Source organism: Oreochromis niloticus, unplaced genomic scaffold, assembly GCF_001858045.2.
Source record: "Oreochromis niloticus isolate F11D_XX unplaced genomic scaffold, O_niloticus_UMD_NMBU tig00008743_pilon, whole genome shotgun sequence".
In the NCBI taxonomy this organism is placed as follows: Eukaryota; Metazoa; Chordata; class Actinopteri; order Cichliformes; family Cichlidae; genus Oreochromis; species Oreochromis niloticus.
In genome coordinates, this window is record NW_020329402.1 from 7501 (window position 1) to 15135 (window position 7635).

At 59.9% G+C, this 7635-nt stretch overlaps 1 non-coding gene across 1 annotated transcript; it reads left to right on the forward strand.

The window, feature by feature from the left end:
- Window positions 1-6187: 6187 nt before the first annotated feature.
- LOC112845808 (5.8S ribosomal RNA) lies at window positions 6188-6340 on the forward strand. The gene has a single exon (XR_003218672.1). It is a non-coding gene; the product is annotated as a 5.8S ribosomal RNA (ribosomal RNA).
- The last annotated feature ends 1295 nt before the right edge of the window (window positions 6341-7635 follow it).

Genomic DNA, 7635 nt, shown 5'->3' on the forward strand with positions numbered 1-7635 from the left:
GGGTAACTGCAGAAAAAGAAGCTACTGGGGGACTAGAGCAGGGAGCAAGTGGGTCCCCGGGCTGCTGGAGGTCAAGGTCCATGCTGGATACGAGTAGCAGCAGGGCCAGTGCACAAAAATGGATCTTTTCCAGCCGCAAGGAGACAGGAGCAAGGTGTGATGTGGTCCCGGGCCTGCTGAGGTCAAGGTCCATGGTGAGACGCGGTGCTATGTAACCGCAAGAGAAGAAGCTACTGGGGACTAGGCAGGGAGCATGTGTTCCCGGGTCTGCGGGAGGTCAAGGTCCATGCTGGATATGCAGTGGAGGGTAACTGCAGAAAAAGAAGCTACTGGGGACTAGAGCAGGGAGCAAGTGGGTCCCCGGGGCCTGCTGGAGGTCAAGGTCCATGCTGGATACGAGTAGCAGCAGGGCCAGTGCACAAAAATGGATCTTTTCCAGCCGCAAGGGAGACAGGAGCAAGGTGTGATGTGGGTCCCCGGGGCCTGCTGGAGGTCAAGGTCCATGGTGGAGACCCGGTGCTATGTAACCACAAGAGAAGAAGCTACTGGGGACTAGAGAAAGGGAGCATGTGGGTCCCCGGGGCCTGCTGGAGGGCAAGGTCCATACTGGATATGTGGCGGAGGGTAACTGCAAGAGAAGAAGCTAGTGGGGGACTAGAGCAGGGGAGCATGTGGTTCCCGGGGTCTGCGGGAGGTCAAGGTCCATGCTGTATATGAGTAGCAGCAGGGCCACTGCAGCAGCAGCACATCTTTTTCGACCGTAAAGGAGACAGGAGGCCGACTCACTGCCTCGGCCAAATGGAGAGAGAATATCAGCAGGGCCAGTGCAGCAGCAGCACATCTTTTTCGACCGTAAAGGAGACAGGAGGCCGACTCACTGCCTCGGCCAAATGGAGAGAGAGTAGCAGCAGGGCCAGTGCACAAAAATGGATCTTTTCCAGCCGCAAGGGAGACAGGAGCAAGGTGTGATGTGGGTCCCCGGGGCCCGCTGGAGGTCAGGGAGATCAGCAATTAGCTAGAGGTGGTCAGAGTAGCAGCAGGGCCAGTGCAGCAGCAGCACATCTTTTTCGACCGTAACGGGGACGGGAGGCCGACTCACTCCCTCGGCCAAATGGAGAGAGAATATCAGCAGGGCCACCACAGCAGCAGCAGCAGCAGCAGCAGCAGCAGCAGCAGCAGCAGCACATCTTTTCCGACCGTAAGGGAGACAGGAGGCCGACTCACCCCTCGGCCAAATGGAGACACAACAGCAGCAGGGCCAGTGGAGCAACATGCACCTTTTTCAGCCGTAAGGGAGACAGGAAGATGTGATGGTGGTCCCCGGGGCCCCCTGGAAGTGGGGGAGATCAGCAATTAGCTAGCGAGGAGGGTGCGTACAGCGGACGTGGCAAAGTGTTTCTGGTCCGTGTACCAGAGGCATGTGGAAAAGCTGTCATACCATATGCACGGGGGAGTACTTAGCAAAGTGCTGCTGGGCAGTGTACCAGGGGCATGGATAAATGTTGTCGTACCATAGGCACGAGGGAGCGTGTTTCAGGGAGATATCGGGCAGTGTACCAGGGGCATGTGGAAACGTTGTCGTACCATATGCAGGAGGAGTGTGTGTGGCAAAGTGTTTCTGCCCAGTGTACCAGGGGCATGTGGAAACGTTGTCGTACCATATGCAGGAGGAGTGTGTGTGGCAAAGTGTTTCTGCCCAGTGTACCAGGGGCATGTGGAAACGTTGTCGTACCATATGCACGAGGGGAGCGTGTTTCAGGGAGATATCGGGGCAGTGTACCAGGGCATGTGGAAACGTTGTCGTACCATATGCAGGAGGAGTGTGTGTGGCAAAGTGTTTCTGCCCAGTGTACCAGGGGCATGTGGAAACGTTGTCGTACCATATGCACGAGGGAGCGTGTTTCAGGGAGATATCGGGGCAGTGTACCAGGGGCATGTAGAAAAGTTGTCGTACCATATGCAGGAGGAGTGTGTGTGGCAAAGTGTTTCTGCCCAGTGTACCAGGGGCATGTGGAAACGTTGTCGTACCATATGCAGGAGGAGTGTGTGTGGCAAAGTGTTTCTGCCCAGTGTACCAGGGGCATGTGGAAACGTTGTCGTACCATATGCAGGAGGAGTGTGTGGCAAAGTGTTTCTGCCCAGTGTACCAGGGCACGTTTCAATTAACTTTCTAGAGTACCAGGGCACAAGGATTTTCCCACCGTTGTTCTGCTTTGTTAGTGGGAGGGGCTTAAGTGTGGGTCCCCGGGGCCTGCTGGAGGTCAAGGTCCATGGTGGAGACGCGGTGCTATGTAACCGCAAGAGAAGAAGCTAGTGGGGACTAGAGCAGGGGAGCATGTGGGTCCCCGGGCCTGCTGGAGGTCAAGGACCATGCTGGATATGTGGTGGAGCGTAACTGCAGGAGAAGGAAAGCTACTGGGGACTAGAGCAGCGGAGCAAGTCGGTCCCGGGCCTGCTGGAGGCAAGGTCCATGCTGGATACGCAGCGGAGGGTAACTGCAGAAAAAGAAGCTAGTGGTGGACTAGAGCAGGGGAGCATGTGGGTCCCCGGGGCCTGCGGAGTGCAAGGTCCATGCTGGATATGCAGTGGAGGGTAACTGCAGAAAAAGAAGCTACTGGGGGACTACAGCAGGGGAGCATGTGGGTCCCCGGGGCCCGCTGGAGGTCAGGGAGATCAGCAATTAGCTAGAGGTCAGAGTAGCGGCAGGGCCAGTGCAGCAGCAGCAGCAGCAGCAGCAGCAGCACCACCACATCTTTTTCGACCGTAAAGGAGACAGGAGGCCGACTCACTGCCTCGGCCAAATGGAGAGAGAATATCAGCAGGGCCAGTGCAGCAGCAGCACATCTTTTTCGACCGTAAAGGAGACAGGAGCGACTCACTGCCTCGGCCAAAGAGAAATATCAGCAGCCAGTGCAGCAGCGCACATCTTTTTCGACCGTAAAGGAACAGGAGGCCGACTCACTGCCTCGGCCAAATGGAGAGAGGTAGCAGCAGGCCAGTGCAACAGCAGCACATCTTTTCGACCGTAAAGGAGACAGGAGGCCGACTCACTGCCTCGGCCAAAGGAGAGGAGTAGCAGCGGGCCAGTGCACAAAAATGATCTTCCCAGCCGCAAGGGAACAGAGCAAGGTGTATGTGGGTCCCCGGGCCCGCTGGAGGTCAGGAGATCAGCAATTAGCTAGAGGTGGTGAGAGTAGCAGGAGGCCAGTGCAGCACAGCAGCACATCTTTTCACCGTGAAGGAGAGAGGAGGCCGACTCACCCCCTCGGCTAATGGAGACAGACATCACAGGCCAGTGCAGCTGCAGCGCACATCTTTTTCACCGTAAGGAGACAGAGCCGTCTCACCACCTCGGCCAGGCCGTTTTTTCTCCCTCACCGGTTGAGCAGTCTAAGGGTAAGGCTGCAAAGGTGCCCTCCGTCATTATGGGAACGGTGTCTGGCGAGGCGCAAGTCAGCAGACACCCCGGCAGCGCTCGGACGCGCTGGACGCCCGGGAGAGCGAGAGGCTGCACAGCAGCTCCTCTTCGCCTACCTGCCTGCCAGCCTCCCTCCCACCCCGATCGACTGGCAAACGTGGCCTGCCATCGGAGGCCACCGCCGGCCCGGCACCTCGCCGGCGCCTTCGGGCGGTCCGTCCTCCGGCCCGCAGGCTCGCTCTAGCGCCGGTCGGGGTCTAGCGCGACGGTCGGAAGGGGTTGGTTCCGACCCGCCCCATCCTCCCCGCGCTTCCCCCCCCCCCAACCAGCGCGATCGCTCGGTAGCGAGACCGAGACGCCCGGTCCGTCCGTGTCATACCACGCGGCCTCGTCACAGAGTGTAGGCAAACCCAGAGTTGCCCACCCCGCAAAGGCACGGGCCCTGTCCGCAAGCACGGTTTCTCAACCCTCACCCGTCCACATCTGCGTCCGGAAGCCTCGCCCTGGTCCACAGGCTCAGTAGCCCGAGCGAGCGAGCGCGCGCTCACGCAGCGCCGCCGCTGCCTGAGGGCTACCTGTTGATCCTGCCAGTACATTGCTTGTCTCAAAGATTAAGCCATGCAGTCTAAGTACACGCGCCGGTACCAGTGAAACTGCGAATGGCTCATTAAATCAGTTATGGTTCCTTTGATCGCTCATCCGTTACTTGGATAACTGTGGCAATTCTAGAGCTAATACATGCAAACGAGCGCTGACCCTCCGGGTATGCGTGCATTTATCAGACCCAAAACCCATGCGGGGCGTCCTCTCGGGGGCCCCGGGCCGCTTGGTGACTCTAGATAACCTCGAGCCGATCGCTGGCCCTCCGTGGCGGCGACGTCTCATTCGAATGTCTGCCCTATCAACTTTCGATGGTACTTTATGTGCCTACCATGGTGACCACGGGTAACGGGAATCAGGGTTCGATTCCGGAGAGGGAGCCTGAGAAACGGCTACCACATCCAAGGAAGGCAGCAGGCGCGCAAATTACCCACTCCCGACTCGGGAGGTAGTGACGAAAAAACAATACAGGACTCTTTCGAGGCCCTGTAATTGGAATGAGTACACTTTAAATCCTTTAACGAGGATCCATTGGAGGGCAAGTCTGGTGCCAGCAGCCGCGGTAATTCCAGCTCCAATAGCGTATCTTAAAGTTGCTGCAGTTAAAAAGCTCGTAGTTGGATCTCGGGATCGAGCTGACGGTCCGCCGCGAGGCGAGCTACCGTCTGTCCAGCCCCTGCCTCTCGGCGCCCCCTCGATGCTCTTAGCTGAGTGTCCCGCGGGTCCGAAGCGTTTACTTTGAAAAAATTAGAGTGTTCAAAGCAGGCCCGGTCGCCTGAATACCGCAGCTAGGAAAATGGAATAGGACTCCGGTTCTATTTTGTGGGTTTCTCTCTGAACTGGGGCATGATTAAGAGGCGGCCGGGGCTTCGTATTGTGCCGCTAGGTGAATTCTTGGACCGGCGCAGACGGACGAGCGAAAGCATTTGCCAAGAATGTTTTCATTAATCAAGACGAAAGTCGGGTTCGAAGACGATCAGATCCGTCGTAGTTCGCCTAACGATGCAACTAGCGATCGGCGGCGTTTTCCATGACCGCCGGGCGCGTCGGGAACCAAGTCTTTGGGTTCCGGGGGAGTATGGTTGCAAGCTGAAACTTAAGGAATTGACGGAGGGCCCCAGGAGTGGAGCTGCGGCTTAATTTGATCCAGGGAAACCTCACCCGGCCGGACCGGAAGGTTGACGATTGATAGCTCTTTCTCGATTCTGTGGGTGTGGTGCATGGCCGTTCTTGTTGGTGGAGCGATTTTTGGTTATTCCGAACGAACGAGACTCCGAATGCTAACTAGTTATCGACCCGTGCGGTCCGGTCATTCTTAAGGGAAGTGGCGTTCACACGAGATTGGCATACAGGTCTGTGATCCTTAGATGTCCGGGCTGCCGCGCGCACACTGAGTGGTCAGCGTGTGTCTACCTTCGCGAGAGCGTGGGTACCGTTGAACCCCATCGTGATAGGGATTGGGGATTGCATTATTTCCATGAAGGATTCCCAGTAAGCGGTCATAGCTCGCGTTGATTAAGTCCTGCCTTTGTACACACCGCCCGTCGTACTACGATTGGTGGTTTAGTGAGGTCTCGGATCGCCCGCGGGTCGGTCACGGCCTGGCGGAGCCGAGAGACGATCAACTTGATCTGAGGAAGTAAAGTCGTACAGGTTTCCGTGGTGACTGCGGAGGTCTTACTGGCTACACCGAGCGGCCCGCCTGCGGCGCACCCGGTGTTCTCCCTTTGCGCCGAGGTCTCCGCCACCGTCCGGTGCGGGTCTCCCGAGGTTGTCGGCTCGCGCGTCCCCACGGAGTCGGCCTTAGTCTGGGCCTGGTCACGGCGGACGACCCGACGGCCCCGCCCGCCTCTACGCAAGCGGCCCGCTGCCCGACGGCTCTCGAGGGCGCGGAGGAGAGTCGGGACTGCGGCTCGTTGAGGGGCCGGGGTCCCGTCGGCAACCACGGTCCGGCCGCCCGGACTCACGAAGCGGGCTGGCGGTTTCGCCCTGACGCTGCCGCGCGCCTCCGGGTACCCAACTCTCCTCCTCCTGCGGAGGGAGCACGGGGTTCAATGTTCCTCTCCCCTGCCCCGGCGGAGGAAGGAGCGCCCGGGGGTTTTTTCCCTTCCTTTAAACCCCTTATCCCGTCTACGAATGTGGCAACCCACGGTAAAACAAAAAAAATACGACTCTTAGCGGTGGATCACTCGGCTCGTGCGTCGATGAAGAACGCAGCTAGCTGCGAGAACTAATGTGAATTGCAGGACACATTGATCATCGACACTTCGAACGCACCTTGCGGCCCGGGTTCCTCCCGGGGCTACGCCTGTCTGAGCGTCGCTTTGCAATCAATCGGAGACTCCGCGTCTCCGCGGCTGGGGCAGTCGCAGGCGGCCTTCGGGCACTGCCTTCGTCCCCCAAGCGCAGACCGCCCGGGGTGCCCGTGCGACGTGTGGTGCTGCCTGGGAACGCACTCCTGCCCGTGAGCTCTCCGCCCCTCTGCCACTCCATCCCCGACCGGTCGGGGAGGGCACCTCCCGTCGAGCCCGCACCAGCGGGCGCGGTGCCGGTGGACGTTCACCCGTCTCCGCGCTGACCGCGTCGCTCGTGCGCCCAAGGCCCGAGACGAGGATCCAGCGGGTGGCTCCGGGGGTTGCCACGGGTCGAGAGGGCTGCGGCCTCTCCGGAGCTCGCCGCCACTCGCCGTCCCGGGGAAAAAAACACCACGGCGCACGTGAGCCTCCCTCCCGGAGCCACAAATGCTCTGCCCCACCCCGCAAGGGTGGAGGGGGGCAAGACCATTCGAATACGACTCAGATCAGACGAGACAACCCGCTGAATTTAAGCATATTACTAAGCGGAGGAAAAGAAACTAACAAGGATTCCTTAGTAGCGGCGAGCGAAGAGGGAAGAGCCCAGCGCCGAATCCCCGTCCGACAGGCGGGCGTGGAAATGTGGCGTACGGAAGACCGCTTTGCCCGGTGCCGATCGGGGCCCAAGTCCTTCTGATCGAGGCCCATCCACGGACGGTGTGAGGCCGGTGGCGGCCCCTGTCGCGCCGGGGTTCGGTCTTCTCGAGTCGGGTTGTTTGGGAATGCAGCCCAAAGTGGGTGGTAAACTCCATCTAAGGCTAAATACCGGCACGAGACCGATAGACGACAAGTACCGTAAGGGAAAGTTGAAAAGAACTTTGAAGAGAGTTCAACAGGGCGTGAAACCGTTAAGAGGTAAACGGGTGGGGTCCGCGCAGTCTGCCCGGGGGATTCAACTCGGCGGGCCCGGGACGCCGCGCGTGTGGGAGGATCCCCTCGCGGGACCTCCCCCGCTGCCGGCTGGCCCCCGCGGGCGCATTTCCTCCGCGGCGGTGCGTCGCGACCGGCTCCGGTTCGGCCAGGAAGGGTTGGGGCGAAGGTGGCTCGCGGCCTCGGCCGCGAGCTTTACAGCGCCTCTCGCCCGGAATTCGCCGCTTACCGGGGCCGCGGACTCTGTGCTCGCTGCGCCCTCTCTCCCCCTAACCCGGGGAGGACGGGCCCCCTCGCTCCGGCGCGACTGTCGACCGGGGCGGACTGTCCTCAGTGCGCTCCAACCGCGTCGCGCCGCCAGGGCGGGGATCGGCCCACGCCAAGGCGCAACGG